The 18,846-nt window shown below is 45.4% G+C and overlaps 1 protein-coding gene and 1 pseudogene across 1 annotated transcript in view; one reads left to right on the top strand and one right to left on the bottom strand.

The window, feature by feature from the left end:
• The window catches only part of NXN (nucleoredoxin), a 145,151-nt gene that overhangs the window by 36,834 nt on the left and 89,471 nt on the right, over positions 1 to 18,846 (top strand). The window lies entirely within an intron of this gene.
• LOC147914928 (plasmanylethanolamine desaturase 1 pseudogene) lies at positions 15,234 to 17,121 on the bottom strand (annotated as a pseudogene).

Here is an 18,846-nt window from a genome sequence, read left to right as displayed (position 1 = left end):
GCAAATGTTGCCTTTGTCATTGGTGACAGCAACTTGAAGTCCAAAATCCTATCAGAAAAACCGAATACCTTCTATGTGATTGGTTGTATTGTGTCTTGGTCCCAGAGGCACTGGGAATGAGACACTAAATTATCTTGCATTTTGGAACTTTTGAGGATTTGGAGACAGGTGAATTTTTTGTTCTTTTGGGGGATTCAGGCTGCAGATATTAAAGTTGGCGGGAAGGGACTATTCCAAGTGGTCATGAAGAGTCAAATGGAGCGGGGTTAAAAGGGGGCCCTGGCTGCCTCATCTCTGCTTTCCTTTGTGATCTTGGGCAATTCAAGTCAACTGAAAGAAAATTTTTACTGAGTGCTGACAAATATTGCCTTTCTGAGTCTTAGTTTCCTCATCTTTAAAAGAGGGAGTTATGGGGCTGGCCCTGTGGCCTAGTGGTTAAGTTCAGTGTGCTCTGCTTCGGTGGCTCAGGTTTGTAATTTTATTTATTTATTTATTTTTCCCCCCAAAGCCCCAGTAGATAGTTGTATGTCATAGCTGCACATCCTTCTAGTTACTGTATGTGGGACGCGGCCTCAGCATGGCTGGAGAAGCGGTGCGTCGGTGCGTGCCCGGTATCCGAACCCGGGCCGCCAGCAGCGGAGCACACGCACTTAACCACTGAGCCACGGGGCCGGCCCGTTGGCTCAGGTTTGGATCCCTGACATGGACCTACACTATGCGTCAGCAGCCATGCTGTGGTGGCAACCCACATACAAAATAGAGGAAGATTGGCACAGATTTTAGCTCAGGGTGAATCTTCCTCAGCAAAAAATAAAATAAAATAAAAGAGGGAGTTAGTTGGACTAGATAATTCCTAAGTTCTTTCCAGCTCCAAAATTTTATGCAACATCAAGTAGTTACATGGATTCAGATGCAGTTGAGGAATATTTAGACTTTCTAAGAAAAACTCGTAAACTGGTTGACTTGAAATAAATAATCCATAAAACTAATCTTAGAACTAGGATAGTTAATATATGGGCTAATAATACCACTGATCATAGGTGTATTTAATGAACACTTACTATGTGTACGACATTGTTTTCATTTTTACATTTATGAATTTATTTAGTCTACAGAACAACTCTATGAGCTAACTACTACTATTAGCCTCATTTTATAGATGCAGAAATGGAGGCACAGGAAAGTTTGGTAACTTTCCTAAGATCACAGATTGATACGTGGTGCAGCTGGGAATCAAATCCAGGCAGGCTGACTCCAAGGGCAAGCTTCCCCATTATACCCAGCTGCCTCTACAGTTCACTAATTATGAATGTGTATCGTTAGATCCCCCAGTGATTGTCCAGCCCTCAGGTATCCTAGAGGAGCTTCGGGGCTTCTTATGGTGCTGGGTGCAGTGGCAAGACAGGGACTGGTAGCACTGATAAGGCAGGGGCAGGAGGAGGAAGGTTGGTCTGAATTCCTTGTCTTGTGGATGGCAGGTGGGGAGAGACAGCAGACCCCAGTGTTACTGTGCCCAGGAGAAACCTAAGAAAGTGGGACATAGATCCGTATCTTCTGTTGTACCTTCCCATGCCTCAGTTCATCCCTTATGCCGGGACACTAATCTTTCTTCAGCACATTTTCACTCAACCACTCATTAGAGCAGCAGTTCTAAGTTGCCAGTGCGCCTGTCCCCACCGTGTGGGTGCTGCTCCACCCCGTCCACTTTGAGTTTTCACTCCTCTCCAGCATGCATCCCCTGCAGGCAAGTCTGTCTCCCCACAGACCCCACACAACAGGCTCATTCCCGTTTTCTTCTCCTGGCACTGATTGTTTCTTCTGCCTGGAATGTCTTCCCTTCTGTTCTCTGCCTGTCCAAATCCACTTAGGACCTCCATAAAGCCTTCTCCAACTCTCTCGAATATTCCCTTTTTGGAACCTTTGGTGTTATTTTCTCGTCAGCAGTTGGCACTTTCTTATGTTGATTTGTATTTTTCATTTTGCTTTCCAAGCTGTATTATAAGCACTTTGAAGGAAGGGAACAGGACTGAAAATTTAGATTGCTCTGTTTATGTTTAGGTGGGACTCAGACCAGTTCTAAATTGGTTTCTGGAACTTCCGACTTTAATTTCCCTTATTAAGGATAGTTAAGCCCACAGATCAGCCCACCAACCTCTGGACCTCAATTCTAGCAAGACTGTTTGGAGAAATGAAAATGAGTCCTAGTTCATGTAGCCAGTAATAAAGTTATGAAATTCATTACCCTAAGAAGGAAAATATGCAGAAAATTATAAATCATTAATGACAGTCACCTGTTCCTACTAAGAGACTCCGAGGTAACTATGTCATTCTTTGGGGCTTCTGTTGATAACAAAATACTTGGGTATACTGACCTAGGTATGATAAATTTCATCTTGCCTACCAACATTGATTAGTAGTAGCTTTGTGAGCTGAGTGTTAAGAAGGATTCTGAGGCTTTGTGTGATTGCTGTGTCTGTCAAGGGCTCTGTAGAGGGAATTGGTGGCAGTTATGAAATGTTCTCCACCTTCCTGGAATTCTGACTCCTCCAAACAGAAGCAGAAGTGAGAAGCTGGCAAAGCATATACCCTGGAGCCCATCATCAGAGTGCATGTAAGAGGCAAGATATTGCTTCCCCACTCCCACTTTGGTCTATTTTAAGTCAGAAATAGCCAAAGGCTATTTGAGAGCTCTGTTCAGAATGTCAGGAGCCATAAGTGAGGTGCCTTTTGCATCCTTATAATAGCAGATGACTTATGCAAAGCCAGCCACAAGGCACTCCCAACCCACTCAGCTGCTCAGCCAAGGGGTCACCCAGCCCACTACTGCCCACTGATGGCTGTGGCAAATGGGTACCTCTCGGAAGCTTCTTCCTGCGGTGGGTCCTTGCTGCTGGCTCCCACCAGAACTCACACAGGGCAGGGGTCACCTCTCTCCTGCCCTGATCCTGGGAAAGCAGCTCCAGCTTCCTCTAAAATGCATACTGTATTTTCTTAGAAGAGCCTCCAGCTTCTCCTGAGGTGGCCTTAATGGATAGTTAACACTTCAGCCAAAGAGAAGATGATAGCACCAAAAACTCATAGAGTTTTGTTTTGCTCAAGGCCTGTGGTTTTCCAACCTGAGTCTGCATCAGAGTCACTTGGAGGGCTTGTTAAGATACAGATTCCTGGGCCCTGCCCCAGAGTTTCTAGGTAGGTCTAGGGTGGGGCCCCAAAATTTCATTTGTAACTAGTTCTCAGCTGATACTGCTGCTGTTGCTGCTGCTGGTCCAGGGATCACACTTTAAGAACCACTACTCAAGACAAAACCATGCAACATTGGTTGGTAGCCAGGTGGGGAGACGGTCTTCGCCTTAGCTTTTTTCCTAGGTTCCCAAATAGATTAAATATATATATATATATATATATATATTTTTTTTTTCCTCGCTGAGGAAGATTCGTCCTGAGCTAACATCTGTGCCAATCTTTCTCTATTTTATATGTGGGTTGCCGCCACAGCATGGCCACCAACAAGTGGTGTAGGTCCACGCCCAGGAATGCTGAAGCAGAGCCCACCGAACTTAACCACTAGGGCATGGGGCTGGCCCCCCGCCCCGCCAAAATTTTTTTTTAAATTAAATAATAGATGCTTATAGCTAAAAATAAATCAAACAGTCTATATAGGCTTATAATAAAAGGTGATCTTTCACTGTTTCTTCCTATTCCCAAAAGCTACCACTTTTAAATGTGGCTTTTACGTCTGTATCCCTAAATAATATATGTTCTGCTGCTGTTTCTCTGTCAATCCTTTTTCAACATTATTTATTGCTTTTCGATAGATGACTATTTATCCCACTTAAACCAACCTTACTTTGCCTTCCTGGTTCTCTTCGTATGAAGATATCACCACTGATGGTTCTCCTGATTACACTTTTAGCTTTAAATAACGTGCTTATGCCTTTAGTCCTTGTCCTTCAGTAAGGACTCTTTATGATTTGAGCGTGTGGTGTCTTTCGACTCTGCTCTTCAGTTTTCTTTCCCCTCCCCCTCCTATTTTCTGTTACCTTAACTTTTACTTTGTCACAGTTGGTGATATTTACATTCTGTTATGTAACTGTGATTCATGCTTTGTGTGCAGGTTGAAATTCATGCTCTGTGTGTAGTTGAAAATCTGTAAATATTGTTCAGGGCAAATTCAAGTGGTATGTTATGATTACATTTTTTGTACAGCTTTTTGTTTTTCCTGAAGTTTCTAATTGTCTTTTTTTCCCTTGTATTATTTGACTACACTCAATTTTTTCTCCCCAAACTTGATTCAATCAGGTATTCTATTGAGTCCCCCTTTTACCTTGGAGAGTCCCCCTTTCTTGGGACTTTTCCAGTCTTCCTCCATTCTGGACAGGTTGTTCTCTGAGTCTGCTGCACAGCTGTCACCCTGGAACTTTCCTGAGTTGGATTTCCAATTGGATTTTATTCTAACTCCAGTTACTGGTTCGAAACTTTTTTTTCTAGCCTAGATACCAATTACGAGTGTTACCAAGGAGATCTTAAAGAGCAAAATGCATTTTCGAGAGCAGAGCTTTAAACTTTAGTATGTGAGTTCAACACAGGTTAAGTGTAAATGAGAATCAGCTGTTTTTGGATTAAACACTACATAGTTTTTTTTAGAAGATTAAAAACGGAAGTAAAGCAAGGATTCCAAATGCTGTCTTCTTTCCAGAGCAGCCCAGCGGCTTTGCAATCTGGATTTAAATCTCCTCCGGTTGAGAAAGCCTGGAATCAGGGCTGTCTTTAGAGGTTGAGGGGGGCATGGTATGGTGGGAACTGGTAGATTAAGGTTTAACCCAAGCCCTGAGTTGAAATCTTACCTTTGGCCTCTGTTAAGTAGTTGATCTTTCTTGTAATACAGACAATAAGCCCAGATTTCCTGGAATATCGAGGTGATTAAACAAACCAAAGGATAGGAAAGCACACTGAAAAACCAAGATGTTCTGTATGTACAGGTTATCATTATGAAGATGTGATCGGATGTTGGGTCTTTGCTGCAGGAGCAAAACCTGCAAAGGCTGAAAGTGAGAAGATTGAATTGGAGTTTAATGCACAATCAAATAAAATTTACAGTAAATAGGACACAGTAATCTGAGCCAATATTTCACTGCAGGAGTAAATGCCAGTAGGGGGCCAGGCAGGTGAAGTGGAATGAATCAGGCCATGTGGGCGCCCAAAATGGAGGGCCACAGCCCATCCAAGGGGGAAGGCAACACTCACCTCCAGCTGATGTTGTCCTGCAGGAATGAGGTCTTCCGCTTTTTCAAGCTTAAAATCTAGATTTTTATGTGAAACCAGCTCAGTTTTACATGTTAGCCAGTTTAAATTTTTTTCTTAACATTGGGCAAGCCCAACAAAGCCCATACGCAGGTCACCAATTTAAGGTCTCGGCTTTACTGTACGGGGATTGAATGTAAATTGCAAGCAGTTCATAAAAATTATTCTGAATATTGCATTTACACAGCTGACTACAGTGTTTATTCGTCTTCTCCTAGTTTTGGGATATCTGTATGTGTTTACAATATTCCCCAATACCTTTTTTCAAGGGAATTAAGAATAATGTTGAGCTGAACATGACCAGAATAGAGTCGTTTAGAACACAGTGGGAAATTTCCCTCTGGGTTAATATTCATCCAATAATCTGCACTTTGGGCGCATGTTGGTTCAGCCACTTAACAGTTCACCTTATCCATCCCTCAGGTCTCCGTCTTGTCCACAAGGATTCCGTGGAGAAAATCTCATTGAAAGCTTTGCTTATGAAGTCAGATATGCCAGGTATACCACCTTTTCCCCAAACTGCCACTCTTACTTTTGAAGTAAAATATAAAGTTGTAACCCCTCATCCATGGGGGTTACGTTTCAAGACCCCCAGGGGATGCCTGAAACCGTGGATAGTACCAAACCCTATATATACTGTTTTTCCTATATGTACATACCTATGATAGAGTTTAACTTATAAAGTAGGCACAGCAAGAGATTAACAATAACTAATAATAAAATAGAACAGTTATAACAATATACTGTAATGAAAGTTATGTGAATGTGGTCTCTCTCTCAAAATGTCTTATTGTACAGTCCTCACCCCTTCTTGTGATGATGTGAAATGATACAATGCCTACGTGATGAGATCAAGTGAGGTGAATGACGTAGGCAGTGTGATGTAGCGTTAGGCTACTATTGACCTTCTGACGATTCATCTGAAGCAGGATCATCCGGCCATGACAATGTGGATGGTTGGATGTCAGGAGCAAATGGTGTCTGCGGTTGACCCAGGGTAACTGAAACCACAGAGAGCAAAACCTCGGAGAAGGGGGCGCTACTGTAGAGCTTTGGTGCAGAACACCTTCATCTGCATTCTCATTAGTTCCTTACAGCAGTCCTGTGAAATAAATAATTCTTCCAGGTTTTTGGTCAGGGTCTGCTTCACGCTTACAATCTGTGATTTTCCTTTATCTATGATGTTTATCCTCACCTCTCTTTTTTAATTACTAGCAGCCCAGCTTCTCAGAGGAGTTGACCTTGTTAACACAAGCCTCTCTGGCTGGTGAGATTCTAGGTAGTAGAAGGAGCAAAAGGACTGGTGAGGGGATGGGCAGGGCTCTCTCTCTGTGATATTTTGAAATTGGCTCCACCACTCTTCCTTTTAGCCTGTCTCCTTTTTACCACCCTCTGTGCTCTGTCGCCAGAGCCCAGTGCCCTCTGACGGCAGCATCCTTTAGCCAGATCACCCCAACCCCGCTGGCTACCTTTGTTTCTTTCACCTCCTTCCTATTCGTGTACTCCTTCCAGCCCTCCATCAGATACCCCATTCACCTTCCGGGATTGTTATAAACAGTTTTCCTGGCTGCGTTGGGTGGGAAGATGGGCAAACATGTTTAATAGTAGATGCTATAAGGGGAAAAAATGCCACATAGACAGTATATACTTAGAATTTGCAGATTTAACACTACCCTGATTTTTTTGAGAGCTTTAAGCAATCCCAAAAGTTCCTGACAGATAGTAATTTGTAATTTGCTGAGGTACAGATTCAAATTGCAGCTCAGTTGTAACTTTTAACTAATTAAAACTTTCTTTGTGAAAAATGGCTCTTTGAATAGAAAATGAAGCTCCTCGTATTAAGATGTTAGGAAAGAAAAAGCAAAGATGTCCCAAGAAGGGATAGGTCTTAGCCAGAAAAAAAAAAAAGGAGTTGGGATAAATGAAAGACTAGAATGATGAATTTTGCTGTGCTGGGAATAAGGCCACCATATGCTTCATGGGGAAACAAGGAAGTTCATGAAAGTTTTAGCAGTTGCTTGAGCCAGGACAAAATTTTTTCTGGTGAGATAGTTTTGGAGAAAGTTAAAAAGGGGGTTAACTTGCAGTGGGAGGTGAGACATTTGAAAAAAAAATCAGGAAAAAGCCTGAAGTCTCTACAACTCTTTCTGTATTTATGGGTTTGGGGATTTATGAAGCTGTCTGGATGTTCCTTCTGGAATGTCAGGGCTCCATTGTACCCCTGTCTTTGGATGTGTTCAGGCAGGTGCTGCATGGCCAGCTGTCAAGAGTATTGTGAGGAAATTCCTGCGTTTGGTTCCTGGGAGGCCTGAGTCTTTGACGTTTAAGTTTCTATGTCTCTTCCTTACCACTCTGCTGTGTGTTTTGTGTGTGTGTGTGTTGCACCTGAATGCACTGCCTGCTCCCAAGGTGTGTGTGTTGCACCTGAATGCACTGCCTGCTCCCAAGGTGTGTGTGTTGCACCTGAATGCACTGGCTGCTCCCAAGGTGTGTGTGTGTGTGTTACACCTGAATGCACTGCCTGCTCCCAAGGTGTGTGTGTGTGTGTGTGTGTGTGTGTGTGTGTGTGTGTGTGTTGCACCTGAATGCACTGGCTGATCCCAAGGCCCTGGGCCAAACTTCAAAGCAAGCAGTTACTTTGCCTTCCCATCTCTATTTTAGAATCTCCTCCCACTACCACACTCCCCATCTCCCATCCTCTGATTGTCCAAAACTGCCACCTAGACCTGTCTACCAGCTCTGTAAAATTCTAGCTCCTGCCTGCTTTACTGGGGCAGTCTTTTCTAGTGATGGGAGTTTAGTAGATGAAGGTAATTTACACTGTGAAAGGGTGAATGAGGCTTGGTCTTTGAATGTTTGAATTTTAAAATCAAATGAGGGCCGGCCCCACGGCTTAGCGGTTAAGTGCGCGCGCTCCGCTGCTGGCGGCCCGGGTTCGGATCCCGGGCGCGCACCGACATACCGCTTCTCTGGCCATGCTGAGGCCGCGTCCTACATGCAGCAACTAGAAGGATGTGCAGCTATGACATACAACTATCTACTGGGGCTTTGGGGGGAAAAAATACATAAATAAAATCTTAAAAAAAAAAAAAATCAAATGAGGCTGGTGGTTGCAGAGGCCGGGGGTGGGGGGGTGGGCAGGGTAAGGGGGGTGGGATTGGTGCATTAGTCTTTAATGGGCACAGAGTTTCAGTTTGGGAAGGTGAAAAAGTCCTGGAGGTGGGCGGTGGCAATGATTGCAGAACAACATGAATGTCCTTAATGCCACAGAATTGTACACGTTAAAATGGTAAATTTTATGGTATATATTTTTTACCATGTTAAAAGAATATTCACAAAGAATGTTACACAAGTAATATAAGATCTTTTAGAAAATTTGGAAAATACAGAGAAGCGCAAGAAAACAGGATTCCTGAATCTCTGTGCAGCTAACATTTTGTGTTTTGTTGTGTAAGTATATCCTTCTAGCCTTTTTTCTGTGTAAATATAATTTTTATACAAAAGTGAGACTAAACTGTACATACTACTTTGTAGTTTTCACTTACTATATTGTGAATATTCTCGTGTCATCAAATATTCATCACAAGTTATTAGTTTTAACAGTTGCTTAATGTTCCGTCATTCCTGACCCCAGATAAGGCCCTCTTCCCGGTGTCATGTGCACTCTCGTTGTAACCTGTGTAGTTATTTCATACCACTTATCAGAGTTTATATATATGTGTTTTGGAGATTATTTGATGTGTGTCTCCTCAGAAGAGTGTAAACTCCTTAAGGATAAGGACTGTGTGTGTTTAGCTCACCATTTTATCCCCCGTGCCTAACAGCATGCCTGGCATGTTGTAGGTCTGCAAACAAAAAGTGAATAAATGAATACATTCTTGGACATTTTCATTTTCTGATTTTTGCTCATAGATTAGACATAAATGCTGATTTGCTTACAGATAAAACTTTGTACAAATCCATTAATTATTTCCTTATTAAAAATTCCTGGGGCCGGCCTGGTGGCATGGTGGTGAAGTTCATGTACTCTGCTTTGGTGGCCCTGGGTGTAGACCTATGCACTGCTTATCAAGCCATGCTGTGGCAGGCGTCCCACATATAAAGTAGAGGAAGATGGGCATGCATGTTAGCCCAGGGCCAATCTTCCTCAGCAAAAAGAGGAGGATTGGCAACAGATGTTAGCTCAGGGCTAATCTTCCTCACCAAAAAAAATAAATAAATTTCCTATAAGTCGAATAGGTTTAGTGTTTCTTTCTAATTATTAAAGTAATACATGCTCTGTGTGGAGTTTCAGAAAACATAGAAAAGAATAAAGAAAAAAGTAAAGATCACTCACAAGCTATTTTCTGGGCTCTGAAATAGTTTAAATAGCATGATAATTGTCTGTTCCTTAGAGGTTTTAAAGAAATTGCCCATGAACCTGTCTGAACCCACTGCCTTTCTGGGCAGATGGTAGTTTGACAAGAATGTATAGCTATTCTGTGATTATTGTTTTTTTTTTTTTTTTTAAAGATTTTATTTATTCATTTTTTCCCCCCAAAGCCCCAGTAGATAGTTGTATGTCGTAGGTTCACATCCTTCTAGTTGCTGTACGTGGGACTCGGCCTCGGGTTGGACGGAGAGGTGGTGCCTTGGGGCGTGCCCGGGATCCAAACCCGGGCCGCCAGCATCAGAGCGCACGCACCTAACCGCTAAGCCACGGAGCCGGCCCTGTGATTATTGTTATATTCAAGTTTTTTACCTCTTCAGTCAGTTTTGGTCTTTTATATTTTCCTCCAAGAGTATCCATTTTATCCAAACGAACTTTTAATTGGTGGAATTCTGAGAGATTTTGTGAGTGAAGTTCCCAGCCTTAACCAGTCTATGAAAGAATAACTAGCATTGTAGTCACTAGGTAAAACAGAGGCCTCCAATGAAGAAGAAACCTGATTTTTTGGAGAGGGGCAGCAAAGGGTAGGGATGTTTTAAGCACGCCCCATACAGGAACCTGAGAATCTCTTGGAAGGAGTTGCCAGAGTATTTCTAAGTTTTATGTTGTGTGTGCGAATGGCCAGGAGCCTCTGTCTCCGTAATAACCCTGGCCCTATTGAGGGTCTCTTTAAGGCTGCATAGCTATAACCATTCACAGCGTAAAGTAGACTTGTCACTCAGGAACATTATTGAGCTGCTGGCCAGCTTCACTTACTCACCTGTGAATGGAGATGATTAGTGCCTACCTACTTCTTGTGAGGATCAAATGAGATGGTACCTGTAAAAAGTTTAGCACTCACTAAGTAGCTATTTCATTATCCTTCTGTGCTGGACACTGTAATAGCACCCCTGGGGATGTAACCGGCATAAAGAAGACAAGGGCCCTGCCCTTGAGGGGCCCATTGTGTGCACGGAAGACAGAGCCTAAACAAACCTAAAAGACTGATGGATGGAGAAAGGAATAGCTCCCTGCCTGAGGAGGAAGCCTCACTGCTGATGAGACCTTTGCAGCTGCACATTAACGAGAAGTGATGGCAGTTGGCTGTAGGAGGCGTCAGACAAGGAGGGGTCTTCCAGACAGAAGAGTAGCCTGTGTGGTGGGCGAAGGGGTCAGAGCATGGCATATTCCAGGGCAGCAGAGAGTACTAGGCCTTGGTCGTGACTGTAGTGATGCCAGGTGGAAGCTGGAGAGGCAGGTCGGGGCTTGACTGTGAAGGCCAGCAGAGCTGGTGCTCGTTCCTAATAGCAGTTGGGAGCCATTGAGGGCTTTAAAGCAGAGAAATGGTGTGATCACAGTTATGGTCTAGAATGATTGACGATGAGAGAGACTCAAGCTGGGAACCCTTAGTGGTGGTTGCAGTTCGTAAGATGCGAAGCAGAGAATTCCTGACCTGGTGGGATAGTGGTGGCAAGGAAGGTGGAATGGAGGAATTCTAGAGGAACTTGGGACTGAGTGGATATCAGAGTTGAAGTGAGAAGTGGGGAGATGAGCACAGCTCAGGCTGTTGGAAGTCACAGCACCTTGTAAGAACGGGGTGTGGGCTCCGTCTGGGCCTCTTCTCACTTTCTCACATCTCTCTTGCTCTTAGCCCCAGACTTGAGCCTCCCGCCCCGCCATACCTTGAGCTAACAAGGTCTGTTGTTAAGCTCCTGCTTTCGGAATGTCCCTCTTGGATTTTAATCGTGGCCCTATCCCATTCCTGACTAATGATTCTTACGCTTGGAATCCATGTTCATGACTACAGCATTAGCCCATTTCTCTTTACCAATATGGTCACAGGTACCCACTAAAATGGGTTTACTAGAATTATGCCCTTCACCCAGCACATTACCCAAGGTTAGAAGCGGGGAGCTGGGTTGATAATGATGTCATCAGCCTATATAAGAAATACAGAGCAAGACGCAGGTTTGGGGAAAGCAGTAACCTCAGTGTGGACATGTTGAGTTTGAGGTTCCCTTGGGAAAACCAGGTGGAGACACCAGGCAGGTAGAGCCCAGGAGAGAGGCTGGGTGAGGAATGAATGAGGAATTATTGCCATTACCAACTGTGGGAGCAGATAAGCTCATCTTTGGGGGAGGAGGAGAGAGCCAGGGGTGGAACCAGCAGCTCTGGCATTTGGAGGGCAGGCAGAGGGGCTGGTGTAGGAGACCGAGAAGGACAAACCGCAGAAGCAAAAGAGCCAGGAGGGGAGGGTGAAGAGTTTCTAGGAAGAGATGGAGGGCAGTGTTTCAGATGGCAGAGTGGACTGAAAACTAGACAATGGATTTCCCGCTTGAAGTCGTTGGTGACCTCGCTGAGAGTGGATTCTGTAGAACTGCAAGGGCAGCTGCCTGCAGGGAACCAAGGAGTGAGCAGGGATAACGAGGAGGCAGTGCTGAGTCAAGAAGCTTGGTGCTGAGCAAGAGAAAGAAAGTGGTTGCTTGAGGATAAACAGCTATTTTTTGGGTAGTAAAGACCTGACTCTAGGTGGAGGAGAAAGAGAGGGAGCAGAAAAGGAAAAGACTCAAGTGTATGTGCCAGCCACTGTTCTAACTGCTGTATTTGTGTTGTCCCGCTCAATCTTCACTACAAATCTATGAGATAGATGCTCTTCTACATATTTTATGGATGAGAAAACTGGGTCACAAAGAGGTGAAGTGACTTTTAAAGGTCACATAGCATTTAATTGGCAGGTTTGGGATAACAACAAGAGCACAGGTGGAAGAGTTGGTTGTGGGAGGCGGGGTACCAACTTCTGAGATTGAGGGGAAGTTGATGAGGAGGGGAAATGAGGGAGGAGGGACTGGAAGAGTCCTTGCTGGATGCCCTCTGTTTTCGTGGTGAAGATGAGATAAGATTGTTGAGAATGAATGGCTGTGGGGTAGAAGATCTGGTAAACTTCTGAAACAACTGCTGTGGGCATCAGTAAGGGAGCTGAAAGAGAATCACTGAAAGGACTTCTGGGCGGTGGAATCCTCGAGATGCCTTGGAAGGTGAAGAACTGGAGCATGGGTTAGCAAGGCAGGATAAATTGAGAGCTAGTTGAGGATGTAGTAGATGCTCTCAATGAGATTATAATTGATGAGACTGACCCTGGGGTATAGCTAGATGGTAAGTGAATCTGGATAAGGGCTGAGCACCTGGGAGAGCACTGCAGATCTTGGAGGCAGCTGGACAGGAACTGGGAATGTTGGAGGAACTGGGGTAAGAGACTATGCCAAGCCCAGGCAGCTAGGTGTGCACCAAGGCCAGGAGGTTTGCGCAGGCACTGCTGGGTTATGATGTCAGATTCCAGCGGGGCCTAGGTGTCTCCAGGTGCACCGGCTGAGAGGAGAGCCATGTGCACATGTTGGCTCGTTAGGCTGAATGTGAACAATCGTTAAGATGTTGTCAGATTCCGCAGGGCCAAAGAGGTAGCTGACTGGGAGAAATGAAAGGATAGGAAGCAGGATCTTTAAATTTGCAATTGTGGATTTGAGAGTATGTGGGTGTTAAAAATTCAAGATGTTGCCATGCTAAAATGAGTTGGAGGTCAAGGTCCTCAGCATGGGGTACATTGTGGAACTGGGTGAACAATCTAGACAGGTGATGAAGATACTGAGGATGCTAGCAGGAGTTGAGGCAGAGAGAAAGGGAGTACATTTCTTTCTATGGCCTGGATGTCAGTGAATATCAGTTTGTAGGGTGAGCAGAGGGCCGTATAGCCAGATCAGCTCGCACTCCAGTGTGACAGGCCAAGATCGAATCGATGGTATTCCCAGGGGTTTCCTACCAGGACTGCTTTGCATTTAGCTGGATTTTCTGGATTCTTTTCCGACTTTATTTTCCCAATTGTTGATTGCCTCCAGAGCTCTGTACTACCTGATAAATGCTGATTGATGCCCTTCTCTCTCCCACCTGAGGGCCAAATGAGATGAATGCCTGGGGATTTCAATAACTGAGGCCTGGGGGGACACAGATTCTGTAAGGCACAATAGGAGTAGGTATATAGAAAAGGATTTGATTTAGTCTTCATAAAACTGGCTGCATTAATTTAACTTCCAATCATGCTTGGATTATAGAGTTTTTCCCTTGTTGTTACCAAAATATTCACATTTAATAGCATTTTAGAATTAAGGACTTATCACACTACATTGACAGAGCCCTGTAACCAAGGTTTTTTTTTTTTTTTTGCATTTATTTCTGTTTATTGTCTCTCTCCCCAGGAAGTCAACTCCACCAGGGTAAGTCCTTGTCTGTTTGTTCACTGCTGTGCCCATGTCCAGGCCAGAGCCTGGTACACACCAGGTGCCAATAACCATTTGCTGAAGGATCACAAACAGGGATCAGCCGTCATTACTCTGTCATCATGCTCTGCTTCATGAAGACCATTCCTCATCCAATTGTGCGTCTCCTCCAAAAGTGTCTGGAGCAGATGCCAACATTAATTCACTGTGTCGGGTGACAAAGCCCCCATCCTGAGCCCGGTGGGGCGGGCAGAGCTGGGCATGGGGTAGGGGTGGGGCCTCGCCCTCCAGGCTCCTTACCCACCTCCCCCAGACAATCAGGAAACAAGGCAGCTGAGGTTAAGTAGACTCTTGCTGCTTTGTTATAAATATATTATGTACATCCAAAACCTGACATTAAAATATTACTCCGTGTTACAGAAAAGATATTAAGGCTTTCTATTATTTACATTAAACGAGCAAGCACCCTTAATAAAAAACTGAGACAAAAAAGCCCCACTCTTCCTTCTCTGACATACCCTTGGCCAGAGGGGAGACTGTGTCCCCTTCCAAATGACCAAGACTCTGCAGGGGCTAAACCCTGCGAAGACACCCTCCTGATTAGAAACATCAGCTCTGACAGATGGGGGAGGGGCAGAGGAGAAGGGGCTCCAGACATGGGCAGGAAATTCTGGCCTCTTCTGGCCGGCTGCCCTCAGACCCTTGCTGTGCTTTGCCATCCTTGGGTGGACAGGCTAGGCTGAAGGTGGTGGCTGGGGCTGTCCACTCCCCCAGGCCTTCGGGGTCAATTTGCAGGGCCATGGCAGGGCAATGTTCCAGGGACACTCAGGTGTGCCTGGGGGCTCCTAGACCACTGGGGCAGACAAGGAGGGACAGATAAGACGACTCAGTGGCCCCAATGCCAGCCACGCGGTCGGGCTGCCCAGCAGGGCAGGGGGCTGTAGGAGTGCAGGGACTGGCTGAGCTGCCCCCCGACCCAAGGGAAGGCTGGCAGGGCGGGGCTCCTTTTTCTGCAGAGTCAGGCTTGGCAGACAGAGCAGCTCAGGTGGCTGGGAGTGGCCAAGGAAAGAAAATGAAAAAAAGGAAATGAAAAACCAATGGCTCAAGTATTCTCTGTCACTAGGGACAGGGTGGGGGTGCCCGGGCCCAGCCCAGGAAACATCCTACCACCTGGAGGGGCCAGCGTGAGGGGGCTGGAATGTGGCAGATGGCTTCGGTTGGGGGGCTGGGGAAGGTTGGCAAGGAGGTGGCAGGCTCAGAGGAGTTATTTGATCTTCTTGGCCCATTTCATGTGGTCTGCCCGCGGCTTCTCGCCTGTCACGCCCTGGATGAGGTCCTCCAAGCATCGCCAGAAGCCCGTCTTCTCCAGAGGGTAGTTGAGCCAGCCTGTAGTGATGCAGAAGTAGGTCTCGTGGGGCGAGATGTGGTGGACAATGGTGTTTATGCGGCAAGATGACATGCCAGTCCTGCAGGAAGATAACCCAGCATAGCAGCCCACACTACGTGTGTGACCACTTGTGGATCTGGTTGGTGAAGGTGTCGAAGATGACGACGCAGAAGATGAAGCACTCCCAGGGGTACAGCTGCACCAGGGCTTCAGGGCTCTGGGTGCAAAACTTGTAGGCCGTGTTCAGCAGGGGCAGCAGTGTCAGCAGGCAGTTGTCCCTTTTGGTCTCAATGAAGTCATGCCACGTGATGGCCGTCGGGTCGATGTGATGCTCCTGGAATGGGCAGATGAAGGCCTTCCCCACGATGGGCAGCTCCACGGAGCCCCAGGTGTCGGCTCCCCAGTGCACCAGGCCAGACAAGAAGTCAGCAGTGAGAGCCCCTGCAGCGACACCCAGCGTGACGAGGGGCGTGTGCTCCCAGCGGGCCAGCAGCAGGAGGTGGACCAAGTTGCGGGCGATGAGGCCGAAGCACAAGACCACACAGCACTGCTCCTGGAAGCGCGTGCCTGGCGAGTAGAGCGCGGCCAGCTCGCGGGCCCCAGCGCCGGCCATACGCCGCCTCGTCCTCGTCGAGCTCTGGCTGCGGGCTCGGCGCGTCCTCGGCGCCCGCCCGGCCCCCTCGCCCGGCCCGCCCGGCGCGCTCTGCTTGCGGCGGCGGCGGCAGGGCCACGGAAGCATGGCCAGATCACGCCGCCCGATCATCAAGGTTGTTTAATTGGAACAATCATCCCAGAAACATTGTTAATAAGGAAAGAGACTGTGCAAACTTAATTTAACGTATTTTGTTATCTGAGTCCTTAAACTCACCAAGCGTTCAACTAAACCGTTTTTAAGTCCAGTTAAAACAGAAGGTAGTTAGAACTGAAGTGAATTGTTGGCTCAATAGCCAAATGGAGACGGGAATTATGAGCTCCCTGAGTCTAGTTCACCAAGGACATCAAAGGCTGTGTTGAAACTCATGGATGCATCTTGGGCTCCTCCAGTTTCCTCTTAGATCCTCCTTCCCTTTCCCTCCAAGCTGAATGTTGCAAAGGAAAATAACCTTAATCAAGACCAGATCCCTTTGGGCCCAGGGTTCTGTGGCTCTGTTTCTGGCACAAAGGACCAGGCCTAGCACAGCCTCCTTTGCCCTTCTGTGATTACAGAAGGTAAAAGCTCTGTTGTCTTGGGAGAGGCAATGTCGCATTTTCTGAGTTTTTGTTTTGGGCACTTCTAGTAGGATAACGTTATAGGTTATTTTCTGATTAAACATACAACTTTACTTTTTAAGTGAAACTGATATCCCATTTATTCCACAAATACTTAATGAGTCTCTGTTATGTGCCAGTCCTATACTGGAACATGTGTCTTCCATAAAGTAGGAGCTCAGTAAACATTATTATCCGTTAGGGGTTCTAGTCCACAAAACTGACTACAAAACACATTGTTTTTCTTCACTAACATGCTATCCCCTTTGTTTAGAATGCTCTTCCCACCCTTCTCCACTCTACTCATCCTCTGAGACTGGGTTTAGCCATCACCTCCTCTGCAAAGCCTTCATAGAGGGCATTAGCTAATCCTTCCTCTTGCTCCAGTGATGTACTGTGTACCTTCTCATAGAGCTGGAAGCTTGAGTTTTACCTCCAGGAGGTGGAATCGCGTAGGAACGTCCGCCTGGGGTAGGTAGGCTGAATTGGGCTGAGATGGTGACCTGCATCTGAGCCAAGCCCTTGAGGGAGAGCTGAATACCAAGCCAAGATGCCCATCAGTACCAGTGGTAAGTTCAAGGAATAGGCATGAAATAAAAAGTGGGAGGTGAAGACAAGGGTCAGGAAAGAGACGCCATGTGGGAGTAGGTTGAGAAGGAATGAGGAGGATCTGGGATAGTTGCCACAAATGACAAGTTGGTACCTGTGGCTTGGCTTTCCATTCATGAGTGAAAGAGTCACAGACCTAGAACACTTCATCCATTTGTTCACATGAGAACAAGCAATCTCATTGGAGGCAGAGTCTATTTGATTTGTAACTCCAACGTGTGTAACAGAACAGGACACGTGAGTGTCTAATAAACATGATTAATGAATGAAAATAAAGACCCACTGAAAATATCTGCCTTCAACTTGGTTAGAAAATTTCTAAGGAAGGGATCTAATGTACAGCATGGTGACTATAGTTAGTAACGGTATATTGTATACTTGAAATTTGCTAAAAGAATGATCTTAAGTATTCTTTTTTTTTTTTTTAAGATTTTATTTATTCATTTTTTCCCCCCAAAGCCCCAGTAGATAGTTGTATGTCCTAGATTCACATCCTTCTAGTTGCTGTACGTGGGACTCGGCCTCGGGTTGGACGGAGAAGTGGTGCCTTGGGGCGTGCCCGGGATCCGAACCCGGGCCGCCAGCATCAGAGCGCGCGCACCTAACCGCTAAGCCACGGAGCCGGCCCTGATCTTAAGTATTCTTAACACACACAAAATGGTAACTGAGGTGATGGATGTGTTAATTAGCTAGATTGTGGTAATCATTTCACGATGTATACATAGATCATCACATTGTATACCTTAAATGTATATAATTTTTATTTGTCAGCTGTACCTCAATAAAATTGGATGGAAAAAAGTGAAACACCAAAAAAAAAAAGGAAGAAAGAAAGAGAAAATTTCTAAGGAGGAGGTTAAGATGATGACTAACCTAGAGGCCTGTTGGCTGTATAACTCACAAGCGTAATGTTGAGGCCCTTGGTACTTTGCATTAGTTTCACAACTCCAAGATCACTGCCCCATCTTTTCTTCGTTTCCTTCCCCTGTTTGCCCATAACATTCACTCTGGGCTATAGGGATCCCAGGACCCCCGAACACTGAGAACTTTGATTCCTGGAATACTTATGTACTAATGTAGCTGGGGTGCGATTTCACATTCCACTGGGAGGGCCCATCACTTTATCATATCCTGAAATTGCCTTAATTTTAAAGTTTTGGGATATATTTCTATTTATTTTCATTCCCTACATTTTTAGTTCAGTAAATTTGGAATTTTATATAGTGATTTTACTTAAAACAAGGGATTTGACCTTTAATCATTCCCAAAAGCCCCCTATAAGAGAAAATTATGTTTAAAATAATTTCATTTTCAGCAGGAAGAAGTAGAAAAGAATAAAATGGATCCTGAGCCGCAGGAACCTGAAAGCACGACACTCGCTGCAGGTTTTCCTATTTGATACCGTGCTTTCTGGAAGATGCAATTTTCTGCTTCCATTTCTGTTGTCGACATGCCAGGATTTCCAGCAAAGTGGGCCTAGTGTTTTGCTGGAGGTTACTTTTCTTTGGAAGCAATTCAAATAAAATCATCATTCTGTTTCTCCCCTTTCATTTGACATTTGACTAAAACAATGCTTTGGCAGCTAGACAGGAGCTCTTAGAGCATCAGTATTTTTCTCCCAATCT

This window comes from Ceratotherium simum, chromosome 16, assembly GCF_057802395.1.
Source record: "Ceratotherium simum simum isolate JZ-2026a chromosome 16, ASM5780239v1, whole genome shotgun sequence".
NCBI classification, from domain to species: Eukaryota; Metazoa; Chordata; class Mammalia; order Perissodactyla; family Rhinocerotidae; genus Ceratotherium; species Ceratotherium simum.
The sequence above is the reverse complement of the archived record's forward strand: the minus strand, read 5'-3'. Positions and strand labels throughout refer to the sequence as shown.